This window comes from Ambystoma mexicanum, chromosome 4p, assembly GCF_040938575.1.
Source record: "Ambystoma mexicanum isolate Mex_15411 chromosome 4p, UKY_AmexF1_1, whole genome shotgun sequence".
Classification (NCBI taxonomy): domain Eukaryota; kingdom Metazoa; phylum Chordata; class Amphibia; order Caudata; family Ambystomatidae; genus Ambystoma; species Ambystoma mexicanum.
In genome coordinates, this window is record NC_090927.1 from 274,854,971 (window position 1) to 274,867,433 (window position 12,463).

Genomic DNA, 12,463 nt, shown 5'->3' on the forward strand with positions numbered 1-12,463 from the left:
CCTCCTCAAGAAGCAGCAGAAATACCTATTCAACCAGACATTGCAGCGGCTACAACAACTGTGCCTGTTTTTTTAGGAGGAGGAAGACCTGAAGAGGGCAAAAGAAAACCAAGACAAAAAAACAAATAACAGACTCCATCATTGTGAATATTTCTTCTAAACAATTTACCAGATCACAAATGGACACTCTGAACCTGGGATTATCATTTATCCCAACTACCAATAGCTCAAATTTTGAAGAGGAAGTCAACTTGTTTAAATTGATACGCAAAATGGAGCTCAAGGTGTTCTTTGACTCACTCCCAGAAACAACGGACCAACGAAAAACACATGATTATCTTGAACTGAAGAATAAGAGTTAATTTCATCCCCAGATAAATCGTACTATTATCAATTTATTCAACATGAAGACATCCAAAGCATTGAAACACCTCAAATACAGTTCCCCCAAGAACATCAACATCACAAAACATCAATTAAAATTGATAAAGGAGCTAGCAGATGACACCACCATTACACTGAAACCAGCCGATAAGGGTGGAGCCCTAGTCCTAATGGACACCGACTTCTACAACGCGGGTTGTTTAAACTTACTAAATGACCCAGGGACATATTTAGTCCTAGACACAGATCCGATATTCTCAATCAAAGAAACCATCAAACAGGCGATAGAAAAAGCTGCAGATATGGATTGGATATCTGACCAGACAAGTGATTTTTTTTATTAAAACATTTCCAGTAACTCCAGTTTTTAACGCATTGCCAAAAATATACAAAAATAAAACCAACCCTCCATTCAGACACATTGTGGCGGGCACAGAAAGTATATTTCATCCTTTAGCAGTCTACTTAGACCAGGCTTTACAACCTCTGGTCCAACACACATCCACCTATTTGAAGGATACATCCCACTTTCTGAGACTACTGGAAGAAGTAAAGATCACTGACTCCTCAGTGATTCTATTTACATTGAATGTAAATAGTTTTTATACATCGATTCCACACCAACAAGGTATTGACTCCTTAGAATGGTTCCTCCTTGAACATAGAGAGACTTCCATCCACAAGATATTTGCTATAGAACTAATTACCATCATCCTTTTTAATAACTAATTTCGCTCTGACGGCAAATATTTTCTACAAACAGCGGGAACATCAATGGACTCATCGGTAGCCCCTTCTTATGCGAACATATTCATGTTCCACTTTGAAGAAACACATGTCCTCAACAAAGATCCCTGTAAAAACAACATTGTTTTTTGGAAAAGGTTCATAGATGACATTTTTGGGATATGGCATGGTACCATCGAAGAACTTCATCAATTTCTTGAATATCTTAATAACTGCAATGAAAGAATTACCTTTACCCTTGAAATAGGACAACCAGATATTCATTTTTTGGACATCAACATCCAAAAAACAGGATTTACGCTACGTACTAGCATTTACAGGAAACCAACAGACTGCAACAGTACACTTCATTTTGGGAGTTTTCACTCCACTCACCTTAAGGAGAACCCTCAAAAGGATCACATCTGATGCCATACGTCTTCAAGGTGAAAACGAGGACATGAAGACAAGGTTGAAAAAGAGAGGATTTCCTGATGAGATCCTGGAAAAAGCTGTGATACGCACAGATTACCTCACTAGGGTTAAACTACTTGAAGAAAAACCAAACAAATCTACAACTAGGCTCATTCACACCATGAAGTTTTCAAGTCAGAGCTACCAAATTAAGAAGATCATTACGAAGAATTGGGACCTCATAAAATCAGATCCGAATTTACATCGACTTTTCCCAGAACCCCCGATGTTGGCTTACAAAAGAGGGAAAAGCTTTCGAGACAGTCTCCTCAAAGCCGAAAAAAAAGAAAACTCCCAGTCAAATTACATGGACTAAACAAAAACCAGGTACCTACCCATGCCTCCAGTGCCAACATTGTCCCAACATTATCAAGGGCAACCACATCCGCCATCCCAGTAATGGCAACAAAATATTTCTTCATGGTTTTGCCACATGTGACAGTAAAAACACTGTGTACGCCCTCAGATGCCCTTGTGGCAAATATTATGTCGGCAAAACTATTAGAAAGGCGATATAACACTGGACGGAGCACAAGTCAAACATTAGAACCAAAAATGACAAGTCTCCAGTATACAGACACTTTAAAGAAAATGGCCATAACATCACCCAACTACGATGGGTAATTTTAGAAACAGCACATTCACTACCCAGAGGCTGAGACTTTGCTAAAAAGTTAGCTGAGAGAGAATTATGGTGGATACACAAACTAGATTCTGTCAACCCACATGGTCTCAATGAAGAATTTTATATAGGAGCATTCCTCTAAAAAACCGCTGTTGGTAAAAGTATAAGATTAATATCTACCTTGGTTGACTTTGTGTAATACTGTCTGAGTAGAAAATGTACATTTTCAACTAGATTGTGCACTCCTCTCTGATGAGACAGAACTTACTATGTTTTGGTTTTTGTACATGTCTTAATTTATACAATGTCACCTCCATTATTGGGGCTTTTGAGCACGCAAAGAGTGCATGAGCACTGATTCTTCTTGATATGACCCGAGACTCTTTCTAACCCTCCTACTAACCCTCCTGCTTACATCTATTATTTTAGTACTTCTTTGATATTGCACCTACCCAGTTCCTTTTCAATTTTAGCCAATTTAAATTTTACACTGCTTTTGTGTTGGCGTACCAAATGGAATGACCATGGCTCACCTTAAGGACTGACCATTTTTGATTGAACCTTGCCACATCATATCTTCTGCTCTCCATGAATACATCATAAAATATCCAGGACTCTATGTATAGCGTCTAGTGCTTGATCTTTTCTCCATATCTCAAGTAATGTTATCAGTCCAATACATTTTGGGTTGCAATTACATGTACAATATTTTTATTGTCTTTAGGTGTTGTGGATACTTATAAACATCTTGAAGTCTCACTAATTCCAAAACTGGGACTTACCGTATTCTGAACACCAGTTGACCACACTATGAGCACACGGTATGCTTTCTTTATTTGAATTGTTTAACAAATGCAAAGTGCTCTTTGACATTTTCCAAACTTTAATGCTGCTCCTACAATTGACTGAATATGTAAAATTACCCATCTGAGGTCCGACTAATGTGGGTACCATGATGTTATACAAGTTTTATTTTCCAAACTTTAATGCTGCTCCTACAATTGACTGAATATGTAAAATTACCCATCTGAGGTCCGACTAATGTGGGTACCATGGTGTTATACAAGTTTTATCATTCAGATAAATATTTGGTGACTTAAAGCGTACTATAACCAACCTTGCCATTTACAGATGTAGATTGAGATGTTTGATTTGCACATTTCTGAGTCTATATTACTTTAATTGATTGATTTTCATATATTTTTTTCTTGACTTTACAGATTTATGAAAATAGAATGAAATTAACAGCCCCTGATGAAGAGAACTAATCTCGAAACACGTTGGACATATATGTTTGGAATAAATCATCTTGTGAAAAATTGAAAAACTCTTGTGAATTTTGCATTTATATTCTTTCTTTAAATAATACACTATGACTCTACAGAGCATTCTTTGACCTATATAGAATGCAAGAATGATGACCTAATTTCAACTGAAATATTTAATTGTTACAATTTCAAAATTATTGGGATTATCTAGCCATAGATAGTTTGCAGGGGACGGGAGTTCCCAAATAGGGAACTTTTTTCAGTTCTATAGGTCAAGGCATGTCAGTTTTAAACAAATATTCATGAGCATATCAGATAGTAAGATTTCTGATATATTGTTTGTATCTTCTTGTGTAGATTGTTAAAACTCAGACTTACTGTTGCCACTATTTAGATGCAATTTGTTCTGACAACGCTACAGCAGACTCTTTAGATGCTGGTATCACCCGCAGGCCAACCAGCGTTGCAAAACCCTTAAAGTATGTCATACATGTAACGAACTGCGCCAGCAGACAATGCAATGTTGAGGCATGTTGACAAACTCCATTATGCACGCCTTGATTTCCATAAATTGATTATTTTTAGCAACACTAGTCTGGGTCACTTTGACTCTACTGGCCCTGATGAAGGCGGTCATAAGCATGGGCGAATGCCGAAATTAGTTGGTCCTTCATTCTACTATTTTCTATCTAGCCTTTATATATTCATAAGCAGACCATGACTACAGGATTTGTTATGTTTGGTCATTGTATGGTGGTGTCTCTTTTGATCACACAATGGTGATTGATTTGTAATGTTTTTGATATGTGCCTAAAATACTGGTGTATTATTCTAAGATTAAATGAATTGCGCTACTTGAATTGCGCTTTTGTATTTTTGTACTTTTATACTTTTATTTTCATTAAAACGTGACATTCTCTTTACACCACTGTGTGCATATAACTTATTGCCCCTTGAGATTCATTGCCTATTTTGTGAATTAACAAGCACATATTATATTATCATTGGTATTTAATACACATTTACCCTTGAGTATTAATTTTGTACTAAGTTTCTGCCCCTAATACTTGGGTTTATATCAGGGTTTTTCCTGTCCTTTGATTTTATTCAATTTGTCAGTATAAAATGAAATTATTAGTATATGCGCTAGTCTTGATGAAGGCCTTCCACTGATTACTTTCACCGAAATGTACACTGCTAATTGGTAGTTTATGTAGACCATCAGGGACAAATCGAGCCTCAACTCTATGTCCAACAGGAACTCAAAACAATGGACAGCGACAATAGTGTTTATATTACCCAGAGCTTGAAAGCTGTACTATTCTATGTAAACATTCTGAGAGTGAATTGTTCCATTTACCCCTCTTGTGTATATTTATTCTTGGCATGTGATGTCTGTTACTTATTTTGTGTCAATTGTTTTCTTTTGAGTTATTATTTATTATTTCATTTACTGTTTACATATATTTGGTAGAGCATATTTTTGTATATCTTGTTATGTCAGAACCTAACCTCTATGACTTATTAATACATATGACGAATCATTGATGATCTGGTGTAAGTCCTTACTTTGTCTTTATTGTATACTTTGTTTTGTGATGTGTTCTCTTGATGAATCTTTTTACAACATTTACTGTGCTTCTCTATGCCAATTGATATGGCACGCATATAAGCTTACTTACAGGCCTAAACTGTAGCAGTAAAATATATGACAGGGACAACCCAATGTTCTTGGCCTTGTAGTTTTGGGACATGGCAGCCAGAGAGTAGCATGCACATTCCTGTTAACAGCCTAACAGAATCCAAATTTCAAAAGCCAGAGGCTGCCTTTAGCCATTGTAACCTCTGGACCAATATTATATAACTGTGCACCCTGTGGGCCTCATAGCAGTTTGATTTAAACCTTTTTTATTAGTGTTTATGCTTATAAATAACAAACGTTTTGCACATTTCATTACACTTAATATATTATAATGTAAACATTTCATATCAATTACAATAAGACCAATTGGTTGAAAGAAAAGATACAATGCAAGTAAGCTATTAAATAGTATAAAAGATTAGATAAAATGCATAACAAAGCAAACATTTAAACGTTAGCAGTAGATTCTACAATGACAAGTAAAAATCGAGGTATAATCACACAAAAGAATCAATTCATAACATTATCAGCTTAAAAATCCCTTTCCATACATAGTATGCAGCTGCAGAAATCACTATTGATTGGCCTCCATATATTGAGCTCTAAAACTGGTCAGTAATAATAAAATCCATGTTCATTAACCAGACCCCTATAACATTTCTCATAGAACAACATTAACTTGGAGCATTGGGTGAGAAGGTGTGTGGAGTCTCAATAGAGGAGGAGCATATGCGACAGATATGTTTTTTTTCAGGGGGCATATTGATCCATCGGCCTGTATGTTCAGGTGTGGGCAAGATGTTCATGCGTAAATATGTGATGAATCTCCATATCTGTTATGAGCATAGTTTAGTTAAATAAGAACAGGGAGCATTTCTATGAAAGCGCTGGGTGCTATAGAACAAATATATTTTCTTAGCAATAACATATAGGCTCCTTGATTTCTTTTTCAAAATGTTTATTACAGTAGGAATCTGTATCAGATTGTTGGGCGTCATTTAAAATCGAGATAAAAACGTGTTTACTGTAATACTCAATCCTGCCAGTAATTTATTTTTACTACCAGCATTCAATAATCGAGCTAGGTAGCAATACAAAGTGTTTGGTGTGGCAGAGGACAGGATAATGGTGCGATATAAATTGCAACGATGAATCAACCATTGCGTGCGAATAGACATGACGCCCAACTCACATCGCAGTGCTTCCACTGGGACGTTCTTCGGGACCCCCAGGATAGAACATAATAGTTTGCCTTCCAGATGTTCGACCCATTGCTTCTTAGATTCTGGAAGGGACTCGAGAGCATAAAGTATTGCTGGTAAAATGCTTTTGCAATATATAGCAATAAATCCCTCAATTTTGGATCCTCCCTTCTTTCAAACAAAACGTCTGAGTATCATCCACTTTTTTAGTATTTTATTCCTAATAAAACTACCATAAAAAGCTTGCGTAGGTGAGCAGCTAACCCGGGAACCCCAAATATATATAACTGTCCACTATTTCAAGCCACAGATCATCAATTGTCCGATGCCAACCCAACTTTTTCTGCTTACCTGGGATCATCAGAATTTTAGTTTTGTGTACGTTTATTGTTAAAGAGTTTACCTTAGCATATGCCGATAATGCATTTAAGAAATTCTGCAAATCGATAGGAGTTTGATCAACAAGGATAGTATCATCAGCATAGCCAAACCATGCAATCTGTGTTTCACCAAAGCAAGGGGGAAAATAAATAAATAGAAGTCTTGTCTAGTTTGACAGGGTGGTTCCTTGGAATATACAATTATACTGGTCAAAACCTTTTGATATTATTTTTAATGTTTTTATTGACATTTTTAAATGAAACAACATTAAGCCCCCATCCCACCCCGATTCCTCCTTCCTTACTCCTCCCAGGCAGAGTTGTGATATAATTTCTTCCATTTCACAGGCGGTCATTGATTATTCTTATTTACATAAAATTCAATATTTTCAAATTATGAGAACACCATGGCCTTATAAAGCCTCCTTTGAGAAAGTCCAAACCCATTGCCCAGTCACGTTGGAATCTCACATAGTCCTCTTGCAGATTATACGTCACCCACTCCATTGCCATGAACCCCCAAACTTTAAACAACCAATCCCTTATTGTTGGTGGCCGCTTTCTGTTTCCAGCTGCTCGCTATCACCAACCATGCTGCTATAACCATCAACATAAAGGCTTTGCTATGTGACTTGTTAAGGAGAATTCTCATTCTATGGCTAATTTCCCTCACCTAGTGAGTGCCCCAGCAGCTTTGCTGGATTTCTGGAGTTTATTTTTTCACTTGGTAAGAGTGTGAGCCTTTTTCCCACTCTTACATGTTTTTTGCCATGTGTATTTCTACTGTTTGTGTGATAGAGGGCTCTGGAGGACAGCACTCCATGAACTCCACTTTTTATGTGTGTTACACAGCATCTTCCGTGCAGTAACACAGGGTTGTCTTTGAGGCTTCCCACTGACTCAATTTTCTGGGGCTGACTACTGACCCCCAGAAAACAGGTAAAGTTGCCATTTACTTTACATAGTCATTTAAAACTACAGACCCAGTACACCCCATCTTACATGGAGTACTATAAAGGGTTAACTGCTATCCCTTTTTGTCTGTGCCTCTCTGACCTTTGTTTTGCTCTTTTAACATTTAGACTTGGCTGGTGGCAGTGGTATCTACCCTAACTTTTCTACCGCGATTATATTACATAAACATCCAGCAGCTCTGACTTCCCCATGTTAACCTTGAAGCCTGCCTCTCGTTCTGTGGGCCTCATTACACGGTATGCGGTAAGGGTTTACCAGTAGTGGTAAGGGCACCGGTACCGGTAAACCCTTACCGCCTTACTACGAGGTCCCTTTGCCGGACCCAACCTCAACGGCTGGTTTTACCAGCCGTTAAGGAATGGGCCCGCAAAGGGACCTTGGTGCTAATTACGGTACCGCAATTTGCGGTACCGTAATTACCTCCTTCCCCATTCCCATTGAGCCCTATGGGGGCAAATATGGGAATGGGGAAGTGCCTTGGTGAATGGGGAATTACCGGCCCCGCTCACCTTGGAGTAGGCCGGTAATTCCGCCATCCACCAAGGCAGACACTGTAAAATACCGGCGGCAACCATGGCGCTAATAACGCCATGGTTACCGCATACCGTGTAATGAGGCCCTATGTCTGCCAATTTCTCCACCAGTGCCGTTATTGACAGTTCGTGTGTATCAATGTTATTAGCATATCACCTGGGTTTATAGTCATAGCATCGAATGCCAAAGCATCGAATGCCTTAACATCTAAAAAAAAGTGTTAAAAAAAAAGCACTGAATGCATTTCTTATTCTTTTTTTTTAATGGGGGGGTCCCCGACCCACCCGTCCCACCCCACCACTCCCCCACCCCACCCCGACCCCCCCCTTTTTAACCTTTAAAAACCCAATACAATTAAAATAAACCCTTTACCTTAAAAAAACTGCATTAGTTGCTTTTTTTTATATGGTAAGGCATTCGATGCTTTGGCATTCGATGCTATGACTAGATACCATCACCTGCGAAGGCCACTATCTTATGTTCCTCCCCTCCAAAAGGGATGCCCTGTAAGCTGGCCTCAGTCTATTTTAAGCAGAAATGGCTACAAATATATAGCATATAGAAGTGGCGACAGTTGGCATCAATGTTCCCTCTAATAATTTTTGGCTGTGTGCGCCAAAGAATTTTTGTGTACGGTCAGTTTTTTAGTCATGTGCGCAGCTGAGTGGTGCAGTGGCGGTCGGCGCCAGTGGGCCGGGCCGCCACAGCAAGTTTTTAGTGATCCACTGTGCAAGCGAGGAATGCGAATTTGCGGCACAACAAGCTATAGACTAAAACTCATCTGAAATTGGGGTCTTTTTAAATCTCAAAACATTAGCAAGATCTTTTGTTTTATGATGGATTGGTACAAGAAGGGAATCTGTCTGGTTCTTCTGGTGGAACACAGATTCTGCCTCACAAATTAATATTTAGAGCAGTAGCACAACAGTAGCTCCTGCATTCTCATGTCACTAAAACTATGGAAAATAACGAAATGCTTTCTATTGGTTGAACGAAACAAGCAATACATGAACATGAATAATGACAACGATGACTAAAGAGAGGGGGCATGGATAGACGGTTAAATAAATTCAAGTAAATCATGAAATGTCAGATTGAAGGGGAAGTCAAACCGGCAGTCTCAGAAAGTCTGCCAAGAAAAAGGTGAAAACAGCATCTCAGCGAAAAGATGGAACAATACAACAATCCTAGACAATGGCCAGTGCCACCTGCCTTTTTTAAAGAAATTCGTCCCTGGCTGGGACCCATCCGATCAGTGCATGGTTTGTGACGCACTTTATATTCCCTACATGCTGAACATTTCCTCCAATAAATGGGCAGGAGCTTGGTTATATCCCAGTCTGTCCTCCCGGTATATGCTGGGTGAGAGTAGCCCCCAGCTTTCTTTATTGTCAATAACTCCATTGGAAGGCTCAATAACTCCTTGGAAGGCAAGCACACTGCCAGGCAATTTTTGTACATAATGGAAACAATAAGCTACACAATACTAGAGGTGCTGCATATTGCCACACAGTCAAAACACCATGAGGCAAACTGACAATATACACATGCATCGGCTTCAGCGTACATTTGAAGTCAAGGTAAATGGAGAGTATTTAGAAAGCATGCAACATGCTGCACACCGAGGCACCATTGCAGCAGCTCTTTTCATACTTCATCTTCAGGGCCAGGGTGGCAATCAGATCGCTCTTTTACTTAAGGGGCCTGCCATTATCCCAATAAGGAGCCCCATTTTCACAAATGAGGACTTTTCCAAACTATTTATTTTCAGCACTTGTTATTTACAGTCGCCACTCGCCAAGAAGACCGGCCATTGCCGATCGCCATTACTTTCTTTAAGATGCCTCCCTTCATTCTTAACAAACTCCTTTCACAAATAAGTACAATTAATGTATCTGTGGTGAATTAGAAGCAGATACCACTGCGAGCAGGACATTTCCACTCATTTGCTAGATGGCCACCACTATTACCATATCATTTGTACTAACGTGCTCATTTTGATAGAGCCTTAAAAACTGGACAGAGATAGCAAGCGACACATTACACGATGCCATCCTGCTGCTTCACCACTGGCCCGACAGGATTGCCATGGCCATATAAATCACAAGGACAGCAGCAGCAGCAGCAGCAGCTATATATACCACACCACCCACCTCTCCCCCCACCAGGCCATATGGGGTGACTACCATGGCATCCTGGACCTGGATACAGTCTGAGCTCCTGCGATTCCAACCCTCCACTCCCACCCTTCATGCAGGTCCCGTGGGGTTAATACACAGCATTCGACCCATCCCTTGTGCAACCCCATCCTAAATGTGTGACTGAGGACAGCAGAGGTAGTGTAAAGCAAGGTGAGGGGAAAGGAAGGGGACACATAGTACACTACTGGGGCGCTTGTTATTCTCAAGTGAATGCCAGAGCAGCAGATAACGTGTGCGCAGTACTCACCTCACTTGACCTATCAAAGAGTTATGTAAAGAGCCTGTTTGTGCCACTTCAGTGCCCACTGCCAGTGCCCAGTAGCGTATGGGCCTGAAAAAAGGCTGGAGCACCAGAGATCACAGCCACCAGACCGGAGAGCTCCAAACAAGGTGCCACACCTTAGGCATGAGGTCGGACTGCAGTGGGAGGTAGCAACTGTGTTTGATTGGCTGTAGCAGGGCCGCACCTGCAGGCAAGCGCTGCTACAGCCAATCATGTTAAAAGCATAGTGTGAGTGACTGTGCCGAGGTCCATGTCTGTGACGTCCTTATTGGATGAAGTATACACATACAAAATCAATGTTGATGAAGGGTTGGCAGGGCAGGAAAATTAACATGCGCATTAAAGAAAACAATATGCGCGTCTTCAGTGTTACAGGTGTGCGGCCGCACAGCCACAAAGCTTACAGGGAACATTGGTGGGCTTCCTTGCTTCATTCCCTGACCTATATCTATACTACAGAACATTTGTTTATTAACCGACAGACGTATCTTAGGAGCCTGATAGTTTGCCCATACCATCTGTATACATTTATTTCCCATTCCCATTTGCTCCATAGCTGCAAATAGAAAAGGCCACTCCACCTGATCAAACGCATTTTCGGCATCTAACGACACTAACACTGAACTGTTTAGAATGGACTTTCTCTATTAAGTGGATAACTCTCCTAATGTTATCAAAGGACTGTCTACCCATAATGAACCTTGATTAATCAGTTTTTATCAAGTCCGGAAGGAGAGGCGCTAATCTCGCTGACAGAATGCCAGTATATAGTTTAGCATCTATGTTCATTAATGCAATGAGTCTATATGACCCACATTTCGTTAAGTCTTTACCTGGTTTCCCGAACACCACCACTTACGCCTCTGTCATAGTCGGTGTTACCCAACCCCACTAGCCACTACTGCATTGAATAACTCCAGCAACTTCGGAATCAATTGCCTAGCGTATTTCTTGTAAAAGGCTGCCAGGAAGCCATCCGGTCCTGGCACTTTATTCAGTGGCAATGCCTTAAGAGCTGCTTCCACCTCCTCCTCCCTGATGTCTTAGTCCAACACTTCCTGCTCTCTAGCCGTTATCTTTGGTACAGATATATCTGAAAGATACCAATGCATTTCCAGAGGGTCAGGTTGTTCTGACGCATATAGTGATTCACAAAATTGAACAAAAGTCTCTATTATAGCCACTGAATTGGTTGCACTCGATCCATCGGGTTGCGTAATCTGCTGGATCATCCTAGCTGCCTCTGATTCCTTCAACTGCCGAGCTAATAGGTTATCCGCTTTGTTGGCATGCACATAGTACCTCTGTTTGGTCATCAACAGGGATCTCTCTGCCCTGTGGGTCTGCAGCAAATGTAATTGCTATGTAGCTCCTTTAGCTTTTTATGTAGATCCCTTGTTCTACGTTTCACTATAGCCTGTTGGGTGTCTCCTAGTTGAGCTTCCAAGTCCCCTTCCATTCTCGCCCTTTGTTTCTCCCTCTGAGATCACAATGCGATAAGTTCCCCCCACATCACTAACTTAAAGGCGTCCCAGGCCACCTTTGGCGAGGCAGCTTGGTTTTTATTAACAGAAAAATATCCATCAATCTTGTCCCTAATGACCTCTACCGCCGCTACATCACTCAACAGTTCAGTTGGAAATATCCAGGCCCACAACCCCGTACGCATCCCACATCCTTAACCGTCATCAAAAAAGGGGCATTATCCGATAGTGAAATGGACCCCAAATCTATTTCCTTTACCTCCCCCATAAGCCCAGCTTTTGCCC